Source organism: Argiope bruennichi, chromosome 1 (genome assembly GCF_947563725.1).
Source record: "Argiope bruennichi chromosome 1, qqArgBrue1.1, whole genome shotgun sequence".
NCBI classification, from domain to species: Eukaryota; Metazoa; Arthropoda; class Arachnida; order Araneae; family Araneidae; genus Argiope; species Argiope bruennichi.
This window is the reverse complement of record NC_079151.1, coordinates 10442212-10457950: the sequence shown is the minus strand read 5'-3', so window position 1 is coordinate 10457950 and position 15739 is coordinate 10442212. Positions and strand designations below refer to the sequence as shown.

The 15739-nt window shown below is 28.4% G+C and overlaps 1 protein-coding gene across 2 annotated transcripts in view; it reads left to right on the top strand.

The window, feature by feature from the left end:
* The first annotated feature begins 580 nt into the window (after window positions 1–580).
* LOC129975981 (sulfotransferase 1B1-like) overlaps window positions 581–15739 on the top strand; it is a 97190-nt gene continuing 82031 nt past the window's right edge. For both annotated transcript variants that reach the window (XM_056089299.1, XM_056089308.1), the window contains exon 1: window positions 581–860. The gene's annotated coding sequence lies outside the window, so the exon portion shown is untranslated. The remainder of the gene's footprint in view (window positions 861–15739) is intronic.

Genomic DNA, 15739 nt, shown 5'->3' with positions numbered 1-15739 from the left:
TCGTAGAATCCTATAAAGTATAACTTCAAGCTAATGCATGATATAATAATGAAATGTAAAAACTTTTTTCTCAGACTTTTTCTAACTAGCTTTATGTAAGTACTTCTCAGTCATCTGTTTAGCATAATGTGACCTATCCAAGAGGAAATAAACAAATTTGTTATTTAGCAACTCAAAATCAGTTGTTCGTCGAACAGAAGAGAGGGGAAAAGCTTTAGAAAAATCTCCAAACAATTATCCATTATTATTCAAATAATATCTTCTTCTTCTTCTTCTATTTAATTTAATCCTTTTCTTCCCTCGTCCATGAAACCTTGCCAATCTCTCTCTCAAAAAAAAAATATATTTACAAATAATTAAAAAAAATATTTAAAAAATATTCAAAGTATTTCATAAAAATGTTCCTAGAAGGATCACTTCGAATTAATCCCGCAACAATCAACTCCACCGTAAAAAACGAGTTCGTGCAGTGAAAAAATCAGATCACGTTGCTTATTGGTCGTCACTCCTGACGTCACGAGCACCTTCTTTACTGCGCATGTCTCGGTATGTTCGCGAATCTCAAATACAGTTAGATGATCTTGCGCATCCATAGAAGCAACCTGAAGAAGGCATCACCTGAACTTTAAGAAAAGGAAGCGGTTTCGAACAACGGAATAGTTTCGCAGATGCTCGCAGCGCTATCAGATACACACCTGTCCGTTTTTCGGACTGCTTTAATCGTTGTTGACAAAAGCGAATCTCGGGATTTGTGATTTCGGTTCTTGTATGAAACTGTACATTTTCTGAGAACTTGAAAGGATTATTTTTCACTCAAATTTCATTGTGATTTCATTTCATTTGAAGATTTATTTTATGTGGTGAGTAAAAATACTTTTTGTTTTTATTAGTTCTTTTTTTAAATATTCATTAAGTAATGTTTGTTTATTTTATTGTTATTATAGTTTCTTTTTTCTGTTTTTGCAATGACCATTCGAAAAATAACCAATATTTCCTTTTTTTCTGTTTATTTGAAACAGTTTTCATGTAAACTGGTGATAAGGTCTTTGAAAAATTAAAATCATAATTTTTTTTATGTATCTGAAATATTTAAGTATTAAAATTGCTTGTGTAAAAATTAAAAAAATAAAATGATTATAAAAAGATTATTTTTCATAAAATGAGGATTTTATAATTTTTCGTATCATTGAATAAATACACAATAATCAGGCTTTCTATTCCCTTATTTAAAGGATAGCTGTCAAAATTATTGTAAAATATATTGAAGTGACAAAACTTCTTCCTAGGTATTTTTAAATACGTCTTTGAAAAGAGTTTATTATGATTTCATTGTACTTTATTATTGCAAGTTTTTAGACTATGCATTTGAAAAATGTTATCATTTCATTAAATGTTTTAATTAATAATAGTCTCTGAGCTTCTTCAACATATTATAATGTTTTCGATTATTTGTTTAACTAAATTTTACTCATCCCTTTCTCTTAACGAAATAATATATGTATATATATATATATATATATATATATATATATATATATATCTTTTTTCTGAAATTTTTTCTAACAATGCTACATCTACATAAGTTACGATTAACAAAAAAATCATCAATAATAATTACTACATGATGAAAGATTATGAAATTAAATAACTTTATTTCCGTTCATCTATTCAATATTTGTTTAAACTTAATAATAATTTAAATAAAATTCAGTACAATTTAATTTGCTAATATCAAAACAATCGAAATAGAAAACGTTTCTTACAATCTTTAGGTCTTTTCACTCAATTTTTTAAAATGTCGTTCACTTTTATTTTAAGTGATATATATGTGTGTGTGTACACAAACACATGCATGCATACAGAGTCAGGGAAGTAACGTGCATCTACAGTAAAGTGAATGTGTTGAATTCTTTGAGATAGGTTACAGTGCCCCTAGTGGCTAGGGAAATTACAAAAATAACACAAAAAATGAAGGAGATCGGCCAAAAAGTCCAGTTAGAAAAATATATGCTGTACCATAATAAAAATATAGGAAAAAGTGTCATAGAGTTATCTATAAAATTGGCGGATGTTTGTCATTAAAATTATGAACTTTCCATGACTTGTAAAAGATCACGTCTAAAAGTGAAAAATCACTCCTCCCCGACCGAATGAGCTTTTCAGACCTTTTTTTGTTTACTTTCTTCAATATTTAAATTTCAATTCGCTATCGCTTTACTAGGGAAAACTATATGGTAATACGGGAGAATATATATGCATGTATGCTATCATTCGAGGAGTCTTCTCAGTAACTTCTGAATTGCGCGATCTATTATTTTTCCCGCGTAAATATTGTGTAATCCCAAATAATATTCCAAATAATTCCAATTTTTTTTGGAACCCAAATATTGTGTGGGCAAATTCCTTTCTAAAACAACATAAGCTCAAAATACTTTCTCACGTTCTCTCTCGCCTGATTTCTGCTTTTCTATCTGTTCGCTGCATTACTGTCGTCATGGATTAAACAAAGCAATCTTCAAAAAGATAAAAATTGAACTATTCCTTTAAATTATGAAGCATACAAATCTACAAAACTCCCATAACTCTTTCTTAAAATCATGTTTTACATATATATATCAAACTTTTACATAGGTTTTTGTTTTTATTATATTCATTATGGAATCATCTAAGTATTTCCGATTTCAAACATTTTTGCACAAATATTTTCAGAATTCTTACCGACATCATTTCTGACATATTATAGATTAAGATAATATATCCCAAATAAAATTAAGGAGATTAATTTGAGATAACAAGAACCATCACTTTATTATTTTCTTTAACACCATCCAGGGAAATAAATTTCTAATTATCTCTTGGGTAGAAATAACTATTAAAATTCAATAAATGATTCAAGTTACTATTCAGGGAAAAACGTTTTAAACAGCGATGCACATATTGAATATTAAATTTATTTATTGCGTTTTAGCTTATTCTTACTAGATATTTAATATTTAATTAGAGTAAAAACGTTTATAATGTTTAAAACACACACACTCACAAAAGAAAACGTAATCAAAATTGCCATGATCATAAATTTGAACAACCAGAAATATATGAAAGAACAAATTTTCATTGCTCTTTAGAGATAACAAGCCCTTTGTATTGAGACAAAAGTGCTGCAGATTTAAAATATTCAGATATCAGTCACATCTTTATTCACTAAAAGAAGTGCATCGCTTCTGATATAGCATTTATAGCAGATAACTATTCTGCATTTTATTTCTGCTTTTGTATCTAATACAGTATTAAATTGTTTCTAAAATGATTTTTAAGTAATTCTATCCAGATGGATGAAACATGGAAATGAATTATCACAAGCATCAGAAGATATACAAGTATTAGCCACTATTATATATACAGGGTGATCCCGATTTCATGGCCCAAACTTTAAGAGTTGGTGCTGGACATTGCAACAATAATTTATTGTATAGGAATATGAGGATGCAAGTGATCCTGTGAGGCGAAAACATAGGAAAGAAAAAAAGACTAGGGTGCTATGTATTGGACACGATAGGCTAATCCCTTGACCACTCCGAGCTCCCGATTTATCTAGCCTTGATTACTTTTTTATGGGATATCTAAAAAATCTTGTTTATGTAACTCAGATGAGGATTTCGTTGCTCGAATATCCGTTGCTGCTATATGTGTATATGAAATACCTGGCATATTTGAATGCGTTCACAGAACGTGTTCACAGTCAGTTAAATAGTTCCATCAGTGCTGTCAAGCATGTGTCATTTTTGGTGAACGCAATCTGTACAATTATTGCAAACACACACACACACACACACACACACACACACACACACACACACACACACACACACACACACACACACACACACACACACACACACACACACACACACACACACACACACACACACACACATATATATATATATATATATATATATATACTACCTGATTTAAAAATAATACGAATACAAGTTTCAGCTAACAAAACACCTATCTTGTACTTATCTTTGCTTAAATTTGATTCACCGAAATCGTCCTGGTATTGATAGTAGCGGCGGATAGAGAGGGAGACCAGTCGGGAGAATAGGCCGAAAACGGAGATTTCCAAAGCTAATACGGGAAGTGCGATCACCTTTCAATTCATTCACGGCAACAAGGTAATATTATATAAGAAATGTTATGACGTTCAAAGAAAATTCTTTATACAGATCGGATTATCAGGTAAAAAGAGTAATTTCTTAATATTTTGTTTAAAATCGGGATAAAAATAGCTGCATTTTTACAATACTTGGTAAATAATCAATAATTGTTACTATACCGGCCGATTTGAGTTACGACTCATGGAGCTTTTAACATAACAGATATATCTCCATACCCATACCATCGGACATAACAGATCATATGGTATTGACATGGCATTGAAATTACTTAGCAAGTGGGTGTGCATTATGAAGACGAGTAGCATTTGCTTTGATTAGTAAACTATTCCGGCTAATCAGAGACGTCTGGTCATTTTAAGTTTCCCTATTCATTCCTTAGCATCATAATAAATTCGTGAAGTATTCTGGGTGATGCTTCTTTCTTTCTTTTTTCTTTTTTTCAATACTTAAGTAATGAGTGTCTACTATATTCCAAATCCTTAAAAGGGGAAAAGAAAAAGAAAAAAAAAACATGCAACGAACCAGAATAAACCCCTAAAAAATTTATCCACTGTTCTTTAATTGCAATATCTTCATTTTAGGTTAGATGGAAAAGAAAATTAACTATTCAGATATTAGATCAAACCTGTAGTACAGTAAGCTCATTAATTAATGCGCATATTGTTAGTGTTGATTCCATTTCCCTCTTTGAAAATACTATACAAGTTATTGGTGACAAACTTCTTTATTTAATACCGAATCACGACCTTAAAGTCTTTTTGAAATTATCAAAAACTACTTTTGTGAAATAAAGAAACTTATTCTATGTTACAGTTATGCAACATAGAATGGGGAAATCAATAGAAAAGTTTGATAATTATAACTTTTTATCAAAAGCCATCAAATATGTCGGCTTGCCAGAATAAGTAAGTTTTGGTGAAAAGGCCAATTTTCAGTTAATGTTTTGAAAATTACTCTTAAAATGTTAAGGCACAGGGCCATTTGTAAGAACACGATTTGCTTTATCCGCAAGAATATCTGGCACAATTTTACCAAGTCTGGCCATGTACACTATATACACGACCACCTGTCATAATAGAATCGGCCCTCTACAAAGCATATGATCCCATTTTGTCTTACAAAGTTCTCAGTGTCAAGACTTTGAGCCTAGACATGTATTGTATATCAAAGCTAATTCTCACAACTTGTGTGTTCGCCTTTAAAAGATTTTCACACTCACATTTTTTCATTTCCGCTTTATTCACTATAAAGAGTTTAAAACATTTTCGATTCGCAATCCTTTTTTTTACACACGATTCATATCCATAATCTTTACTTTGCCTCAATATGCATTTCAGTAAGCAGTAATCAAATTAAATTTCAATTATATTTGATGTTTATTGTTTACTAATTCTAGAGAGCTTTTGTTCAAAATATATAATTTAACAAGTATTGGACATCGGACAGGGGAAGTAAAAATATTCTTTCTTTGAAATCGAAAATATGCTTTGAAGTTAAATTTTATATTTAGAATGTTTTCTAACGAAATTAAAAAACGAATTTTACAGACTTTTTTTTTTTTTTTTGTAAAATTTGATTTGAAAAACGATAGGTGAGAAATTGAAGGTTCAATCTTTTAGATCATTTTCGAGAAAATTCAAAGTTATGTCATTGTCAATATTTTAGCTGGAAAACTGTGCCCACTTTTCCATTAGTTTTTAACAAAAAAATCTTTCAAAAATATCAAAATCAATTAAACTTATATAATATGCCAATATTAATAGTATGGTATATATTAAACTTATACTTTTACTAATGAAAAATTAACTTTTATATTAATTCGCACAAAACATCCTCTAAAACCTTTTTTACACTTCAGTATTTGCTTGAAAAACTTGAAGTTCTCTTAGATTAGCATCGGCATATTTATTATTAATTAAAATGATTAAATCTATAGCATCAAATAATTTTCAAATCTTGTAATTTGAATATTAGTATCTTATAAAAGTTCCAGATTTTAGACCTCTCCATTGACTGTCTCAAAGAATCAGCGCTCCATTGACTATCCCAAGTCAATCCATTGGACTCCATCAATCCAATGGACTCCATTGTCCATTGACTGTCCCAAGTCAATCAGCGCTCGGAGTTTCCCCAAATCTAATTAGCAAAATATTACGAAATTGTTGATTGCCCCGAAATAGTGATATTTAAAACTTCGCTGCTCTGCTAGATTTGATTACAGGAAAATAGAATTGAGTTTTTGATTTAAAAGTTTGAGTGTCAAAAATATTTCATTAAACATGATTCTTTAGGACCAAAGACTGCATAAAGTTTAGATTTCATAATTTTTTCAGCTGTATTTTTATTAACCGAAACAAAATGAAATATAATTTTTTAGACCGTTTCAATCCTTTTGAAGATAAAAGACACAAAAACTAAATTTATGATGTATCAGAAACTTTTATTGAATTATTCTGTGAGATATTGCATAAATTATGAAAACCATTCTGTAGTGTAAATAAATTTCAATCCGAAATGATTCTCATTTCTGTACTCAAATTTTAACAAGTGTTTGGTTTCAGCAAAAAATATTTTTGTATTGATTAATCTCTGCCACATAAATTTAAAAACCAAATTAAAATTTGATAGATGCATTGCACACAGAACAGAAAAGTTTAAGGCTTACATAAAATATTTAATTGAAACTTTTAGTCGATATTAATGCCTGCGAACCAGATGATCGCCAAAGGCAGCTTGTAGCTAATAAAGAAAAATATAAAATTTAGTTAAATATTTTAAATTTCAAATAAAATATGTGTTTATGATGGCAACCATTTTCAATAAAGAATTTCAATCTTCAATGATTGTGAAAATCGGAAGCCAAATTTTGAATCAGTTTTTTAAATTATAGAACATCTTAAAACAATTTACAAATCAAAGAAAGCATTTTTCAATGCAAGTAAGGAAATAGAAATTTAAATATCTGTATTTCCCAATTTTTTAAATTAATTTATTAAATAAATCTAGGAAGCCATGTACTGTTTGGTCTCATATAACTGCGTATGGTCAATGGACAATTAGTTTTTAATTAATATAAAATTAACTATTTAATTACTTGTTATGAAAATTTAAAAAATAATTAAATAGTAAATTTTATATTAATAACTAAAGTCTTCCTTATCCATCATAGCATTCTTAAACAAAGTTTGGAGAAAATGAATTCAACAGTTTGAATTTTTTCAAGGCGCACGAATTTAGACGTTTAGGTTTTATAAGAATAGATTAAACAATAATTATAAAAGAATAAATAAAACAATGAAGAATGCACAGGGTAAAATTTTAATATGGTTTTTTTTTTACCAAACCAAAAAAAAAAAATGCTAAAATGGGTTTGTAAATATTAATATAAATGAAAATGCATTACGCTTTATAAAATTCTGGAAAGAAAAGTAAAAAAAAAAAAAAATGGCATTTAAAAAAATATAAGCGTACTTTTTGTAATTCAAAACAGCAATTCATTTGCAATTTTGTAAAGTATTTTAAACAGTGTCAAAAAACGATGTAATGCTATGTAGTCGACAGCATTTCTTTGTCGTTAGAAAATCAACATAATTTGCAATTTGGTTTGATTTAAATAGTAAAGGATTTTAAACAGTATCAAAAAACAATGTAATGCCAAGTAATAGGCAACATTTCTTTGTCATTAAAGAATCAACATTTCCGATGAGTAAAATAAATAATTCGCTAGAAAAGATAATTCCTTAATTACAATCGCATTTTCATTATTGAATTTTCAATGTTTAAATATATATCATTTCTTAAATATAAATGAGAAAAATGTTCTGAAGTAAAATTTTTATTTTAAGTTTCTCTATTATGTGATGTATTTTTTTTTAAAAGTAAAATCTTTATGATTAAAAATATTTTATGGGGATTTCAAAAGGATATCTAGTGACAGGAATGCATAATCTTAAATTGAATGGATAACTGATTTCTTGATAATCGGAAAAAACTGCACATATTTTTTTACCTATTTTCAGACCACTATTGATCTTAGAGATGTAACTAGAAACTTGATATTTATAATCAAAATAACTCGCATAAAAATGTTCAGCTTAGTGTAACAGAGCGTGAAGTTTCTGTGTTCCGGTTTTTAGTTTTTATTGTGGAATATGGGCCGGTTTTTCATGTTTGATGCATTATATATTTTTTATTGGTGCTTCTTTTTTGTTGTCATGAATGCTTTTAACAATTTATATTAATAATTCCTCTGATATTAATAGGTTGTTCACATCCGTGTGCACTGAGCGATTTCTGTGAAAATTGCTTTCATAATCTCATTCAATGATTAACTTTTTCCCCAATGTATTTTTCACTCCAACTTAATTGCCTCAAGGCTCATTCAATTGTAGGTGAACTGAGTTTACTTCATAAATAACTGTTTTATTATCAATTTTAAAGATTGATTCGCTACCGGATTGTTTACAAAAAGATTAAATTCGTGATCATTTTTTTCAAATACAGTTCATACCTTTTATTTTAAACTTTTCAACAAGAACTTCTATTGTAAATAAATTGAAACATATTTGTAAAGATGGAACTAGGCAAATGATTTTCCCCTTATTCTCTGATGTGCAGTCTGATTGTGTGTGTGCGTTTTCCATCTCATTTCTACTACTGTTATGTACTGTCTATGGCAATATATTGTTAATATTCTCAAAGCTTAGCTAAAAGTTCTTAAATGAATTTAATTTAATTTTGATTCCATACAAACAACCCCATTCGGCAGTGAATTGGAGAAAAAAGTGCCATAATTCTATAAAAATATTTATTATGATAATGAATTACAAACTCATGTCTAAAATGTAGAAAAAAAATTACATAAAAATAATTTCTAGCAAACTTTTAAAAGATTTTGGAGTGTGTTTTCTAAAAAAGTTTTTAATGAATGTATCTATATTTATTTTGAATGTTTTACACCTCGGTACATCATTATTTGCGAAAATAAAAAGATGCATTCTACGAAATATAACACATTCAGATACAGTCAGAGATAGTGTTGTGTTTAGTATAAAATTGAACGAGCTTTAGCTACTTTTCCTTCTAACCTGATCTTAGAATTGAGAGGGAATCCATTTTTTTTCAAACTTTGTCTTTTACAGAATATTAATTAATATTTTACCTCGCTCTGGATGTCTTACTAATTAATATAATTAATTGTTTTTGCAGACATTTAAAGTGCAATTCGTCGTATGTTCCGATGATTCAATAATCACATGCGAAACGAGGAAGTAATTGAAAACGTAACGTCACTTCGATGATTAAGAGAATTAGTAGATGTTAGATTTGTTGAAAGACATGACCAAAAAAAAATACAAAACTCGTAATAAATTACAGCTGTTCCTTAACCTAACAAAGGACAGAGTCAAGATGAATTCAAAATTGTTGCTCATTCTACTAATTTAAAGTTAAAAAAATAAATAAAAAATAAAAACACTTGGCAAACGACTTCCAAATTATATTGATATATTTTATAAGAATATATCTATATACTTATAATAAAGCTCAATGTATGTGTGTGTTGGCGCTCTACAGGCCAGGTCATTTGACATAAAGCTACCAAATTTGGTACTTGTATACCTTAGAGGTCGGGAATGTGCATCTGGGGTCCCTTTTTTTGAAATTTTAATTAGAATTTTAATTATTAATTAAAAACTAACTTTCCCGCCAAAAAAAATCTTCCATTTTCCCCACCGCCAACTTTTCCGCCAAAAAACTCTTCCATTTTCTCCACCGCCAAATGAGTAAGGCTTTATTTTTTTTTTTCTCCCAACAGTAATAAGGCTAGGGTTAACATTTTACGGCGGATTATTTCAAACGATTCTGTTTATTTTCTTAATGTTTTATGCATTTAAAATGAAACATTGTTAATTAATCCATGTTTCAGATTCATTCTGAAGTACTTTTGAATTAAAATAACACAGAATAAAGGAAATTAAAAATGTATAATCTGCATAGCGTTACCCCAACTGGCGTAGAAAAATTCACGCATTTGCGTTACCGTAAAAGGCGAAGAAAATTCACGCATGCGCACTGTGTTCTGATTGTTGGCATGGCAACCATTATCAACGGACGATTTAAATTACTTTTAGGTTAGTTGTATGCTTTTGTAAGTAAATTGTATTTATGTTAGTTATATATTTTTTGTATATGCTTAAAGTTTTAAGTACATCGTTTTTTAAGTAGTTTTTTTTTAACCTGTTTTCAATGATTTAAATTATTTTTAGGTTAGTTGCATGCTTTTGTAATTAAATTGTATTGATGTCAGTTATATAATTTTTTTATTTATGCTTATAATTTTAAGTACATCGTTTTTTAAGTAGTTTTTTTAAACCTGTTTTCGACAGATTATTTTAAACGATTCATTTTATTTTCTTAGTGTTTGATGCATTTAAAATGAAACATTGTTAATGAATCGATCCGTTCATGATGAATCTGAGAAAATTTTGTTGACAAATTCTTGAGATATTACATAAATTAAGAAAGATATTCTTTAGTGCCCATAAAGTTTAAATGCTCAGTGACTCTATTATCAGTAATCATATTATTAAAAAAAATGCTTTGTTTCAGTAAAAAATATTATTATATTAATTGCAGATTAATCATTTACACTTTAATGTAAAGCATAAATTCTACGAGGGGTAACAGAAAATTAGAGAGATACATATCACGTTATGACTGAAGGCCTTTATAATATTATGAGTGAATTATATGACTATCAAAATTTGAAGTTTTAAAATATTTTGCTGAAGAATCTATTAAAGTTGGAATTGCGTAAAATATTTAATTATTAAAATTTTAACGAACATTAAGATTGGCGAACCGGCTGATCGCTAAGGCGGCTAGTATAAAATATTTTATAAAATAAACTAGACATAAAAATTTGGTGAAAGGAAGATTAAATTAAAATGTTAATATATTTACTGTAATAGAGAAAAAAATTATCTAATTGAGTAGACTTAGGTACTTGAAAGCCGGCTTATATCGATTATTTTTTTCATTTCTTTACATATGTATTTTGACAGGACAAGATTTATTCAATAATATATGATTTCTCACATTTTCCGTTCTGAAATTTTGGATGGAATTTGTTCAAAATAATATTAACATATTTTCAAAAATGTCGTCAATTTCGTTTCTTTGAACATATCACCGCTGTTATACGAATATATCCTATTCAAAACTACACAACACATTTTAATGTTGCAAACCTTTGTACGTGATAGTTGCATCTGCTTTCAGACTGTTGTATTAGTGATTGTTTTACGATTTAAGACTGATGCTTCCAATTATATCAAAATATCGTTTGTTCTGTTGTGTACAATTTTTGATTTGGGGTATTTTGATATAAGTTCACAGAAATGTATAAGCATTAAAATAAGTAAATTATACACGATAATTTATTAATTATTTTCAAAAGATTTTTATTTGAGGCGAAGAATAAAAAGAAAATGAAAACTGGTTAGAAAGTGTTCCTTCCCATTTTTTTCCAAAGGGATTTTTGTTTTATATTATTTATTTTTCATATTTTGTTTATTTGTAAATTATATAAAAATCCTTTTCAAAAATATACTTAAATGAGGTAAAAAATAGAATTTTTTAAAATTTTAATTTAAAATTCATTATTATAAATTTGAAATTATTTTTTTAAAAGGCGTCTTTTGTTTGGAATTAAAATGCTATTAAATTAAAAGATAAACTCACTATTTACTATACAGGGTATTAAAAAGCTAATAAGCGTCTAAAACATGCAAGTAAATAAAATTCTAAAACTCTAGCTCTGGATTGCAAAATTCTATCCTTTTTTTAAAACTCGAAACAAGGGAAATTAAATAAAAGTATAGAATTATCATCATTTTGAGTAAATCAAAAGAAAAATCATTCAGCAGATCCAAGTTTTATTTTTAAAAAAAAGAAGAAAAGAGCATTTTGCATACTTTTAGATGATTTTTCTTGGATAACGAGTAATTAAGACAGATTTTTTTTTTCATTTTTAATCATTTTGATTGTATAGTATAAAGGAGATGCGCAAATGTGTGCGAGCATTGTAAAATCGAAAAAATGTTATTGAAATTTGTAAATCTATTTTGACTTTAATTGTTTGATAAAATATAATTCAAGCAAAAAATATGTTTTTTTTTAAAAAGGTAAGTTTAATAAAAGCAACAAATATGTTTTTTTTACTCGATAGTGTTCACAAACTATTTTCTTTTATCTGTAAATTGACCTATAACACTCTGTAGATCAGACCGTGAACCTAAAACTACCAGATTTAGCACATAGTTACTCTTTTAATGGTAAACCTTCAATAAGAAAGACTTCTACAAAATTTCATTTAGATTTTTAATTAAAAATGGACCAACATTTTCAAAAGCTCATTTTCCAATATAATTTCCTATCCATTTTTCCTGCAGTTTTCTACTATACCCACGAAATCCATTCTTACGCCACTTTAAAATTAAAAAAATAATTGCTTTTCAATGATATCAATTTTAGTTTCTATCCTAATGCCTATATTTAAAAAAATAATATCTTGTTGAGATTGAAATCAATTATGTCAGATACAATATTTTCCATTTGCGATAACGCAAGAATTATTCTCATTTTAAATTGTAACATGTAAATGATATTTTCCACCCTCATTCATGAGTAGAAATGAGGATTGCTCGAATATTTCAAGCATAAGTGATAAAAAGTTAAACCCAATTGCGCCTCATGACAAAGCTATTTTCAAGGAATATCATCGGATGTCGCTTTGTTAACGAACCACCACACCATCCATCCCCTGGTCAAATTATTAAATCTCTCACCTATTTTAAATGCTTTTATTAATTAAAGGCTCTTTTTCATCATTTTTTAGGGAAATGATGCTGCCATGAGATTATTGTTGGATATAATAAAAACATTTCATGTTAAAGTAATATTTATTATTGATTTTATATATAAATATGAATGAAGTCATGGTAGATAATTTTTTTAAATATTTAATCTGGCCGCATTACGCTGTGATTAGAATAATTCTTCTTCGAGTTTGGACTTCCTACCATGCAGTGCATGTATGATTGTGCAGTTATCTTTTATGTGAGGATAACGATTGTGTGCCATAAATGCAACTGGTTAATATCTCAGATTTTCCCGCACTTTCATACATGTTTGAGGTCATGTGTCCGATGGGGATTACCGAAAAAAAATCTATTTATATTCTTTCCGCCACAAACTTTAGTGTAGTAATATAAATGGGTTATTTTAAATAAAAGTTTTCGTGTTATATTATGGGCATGATTTTTTTTATTCAAAAATATATCTTTCTCTTATTATGTAATATTTTTGGTATTCTGGATTTAAAATCAGAAGTTTTTGGTACCCAGTTTTTTTAAATAAAACCTTTAATAACATGATTGCAATGGCATATTCATCTACAATTGTCCCTCCGTATTAGCCAAGACTTTCAAAGACAATGTCTTAAATGGGAATGTGTTTATCAAACTTGATTATATAAATAAATAATTACTGTATAAATGTTTTATAAAAATTTTTTCTGAAGAAGATATTTTCAACGCCACATTTGATAGTTTTAAAATTAATTTTTTACCATTTTCGAATCTTTAACACATTTTCTTTTTAAGATTTAGCTTATTCAACTTTTTAAAATTCTTTATATACTTTTAAACGTTTTTAAAATTGGCTACATACTATTTTTATTCTCCTAATTCTTTTTTTAGAAATGTTTTTAAGGCTTAGTTTTTGCAGTTTGTATGTTTCCGATGGTCATTTTCCATCATGCATTCTATAAGTGCAGTTTTCTCTATAATAAGCATTTTTCTTGAAATATGTAAATAAATATATTGCAAAATAGAACCCAAGTGAGTGTAATAATTCCATCAGAGAACTTCTATTTCATATTTTTAAGAAAGAGATAAAGGATTAAGTTATTTCAATAGAAACCTCAAGACTATCTGTCCGCCAATCGCCATCTCAATCCCGTCCGACTTCAAAAACAAAACAACAATGTTGAATTTTTAGTAGGCCAACTTTTCTAGAAATAGCATCGTAACCCACTTATACGGTCTCTGTAAATCCTGCTACATATTTCATTAATTGCCGATTAGATTGAAAAAAAAAACTGGAAATGAAGAACCAAAACAAAACGAAGCAGGTCGTCCCTACGTTATTTGTGTCAACAACCTTTTTCGTGTCGAATATTTCATTCGAATCTGCGTGAGGGAAAAGTGGGAGAGGGAAAAATCTTGTCCATGTCCGGTTTGAAGAGCAGGAAGGGAATACATTATTTTCCCTTTCACCATAAGACAGGAACAAAACTGTAACCTTCACGTACGGTTGGTTTCGATACCGGAGAAGTTTAGTTTCTGCCAGCAGTTCATCGCGCTCCGGTCCAGATGTGGAACGGATCTAACCGGCAAATTTCTCGTTAGAGGGAGATTTTTTTTTTTTTTTAAAGAGGCCATCACCTCTGTTTCCTTTCACCAAAAAAAGAATAATTTTAGTTATCGTTTGACACTCATTTTATCAGGGGACGGGGGGTCACTGAAATGACATGGACTTTGACATGCCAAAAATGCTTTGCGTTTTACTCTTCCGTTTTTTTAATTAATGGCACACAATTGAATATTATTCAGAATTCTAGTTTGGAGAGACATAGGGATGAATGGCACTGCTGAAATTCGAACACTTTTCTCTATATTTCAAATTAACCGCCTTTGGTTCATTTGAAATTTGGTTCGCTAAATTGATTATAGCCTGATTGCAATCAAATTTCTTATGCATAACTTGAGAGTTAAAAAGTATATTTAAACATCAAATTGCGATAGAAATTAAAGTTGTTTTAGTAACAGCCTTCTATCTTCACTATAAGCTATGTCAGCAAGTTTAGTTTAATTGTATTTATGTTCCTTTTTGAAATAACTTTTAGTATGCTAACTATACATTTAGAATAGCTTTCGGAATTTTTAACAGTATTTTCATGATGAGAGGGATACTTGAGTAGCATTCGTTTCCTAATTTTTGCGCCACATCAGACTAATAATAGCTTTTATCTTATTTGTTTCTGTTTTTATGTGTAATATGAATTGCTACTTTATTTTTATTTGCATTTTAAAAAATAAAATATATGTATATATAAATAGGTTATTACAGTTATATTAAAAAAATAATTAAAACGTTTTACATCTATCTATTGTATAAAAAATTATGTAAACATTGCGCTTTATTCACTTTGTGATTGGTAGATAGCGAGTCACCTGGGTTTGTTTTAACAATATTGTTTGAAATATTTGATGAAAATTATGATTACGTCAGTATTTATATCGCAATTGACGGGGAAATCGTAAAAAAAAAAAAAAAAAAGCTTTAATTAACACTAAATTGACAGCAAATGTGTTAAAAACACATTTGTTAATTATTTGTTAATTCTATTTTTAGACACTCCATTTGTGGCAGCACTGATGAATAACTTCCCGGTTTGTTTACCTCTTTCGAGTAGCTGTAATTTTTCGTCTTTT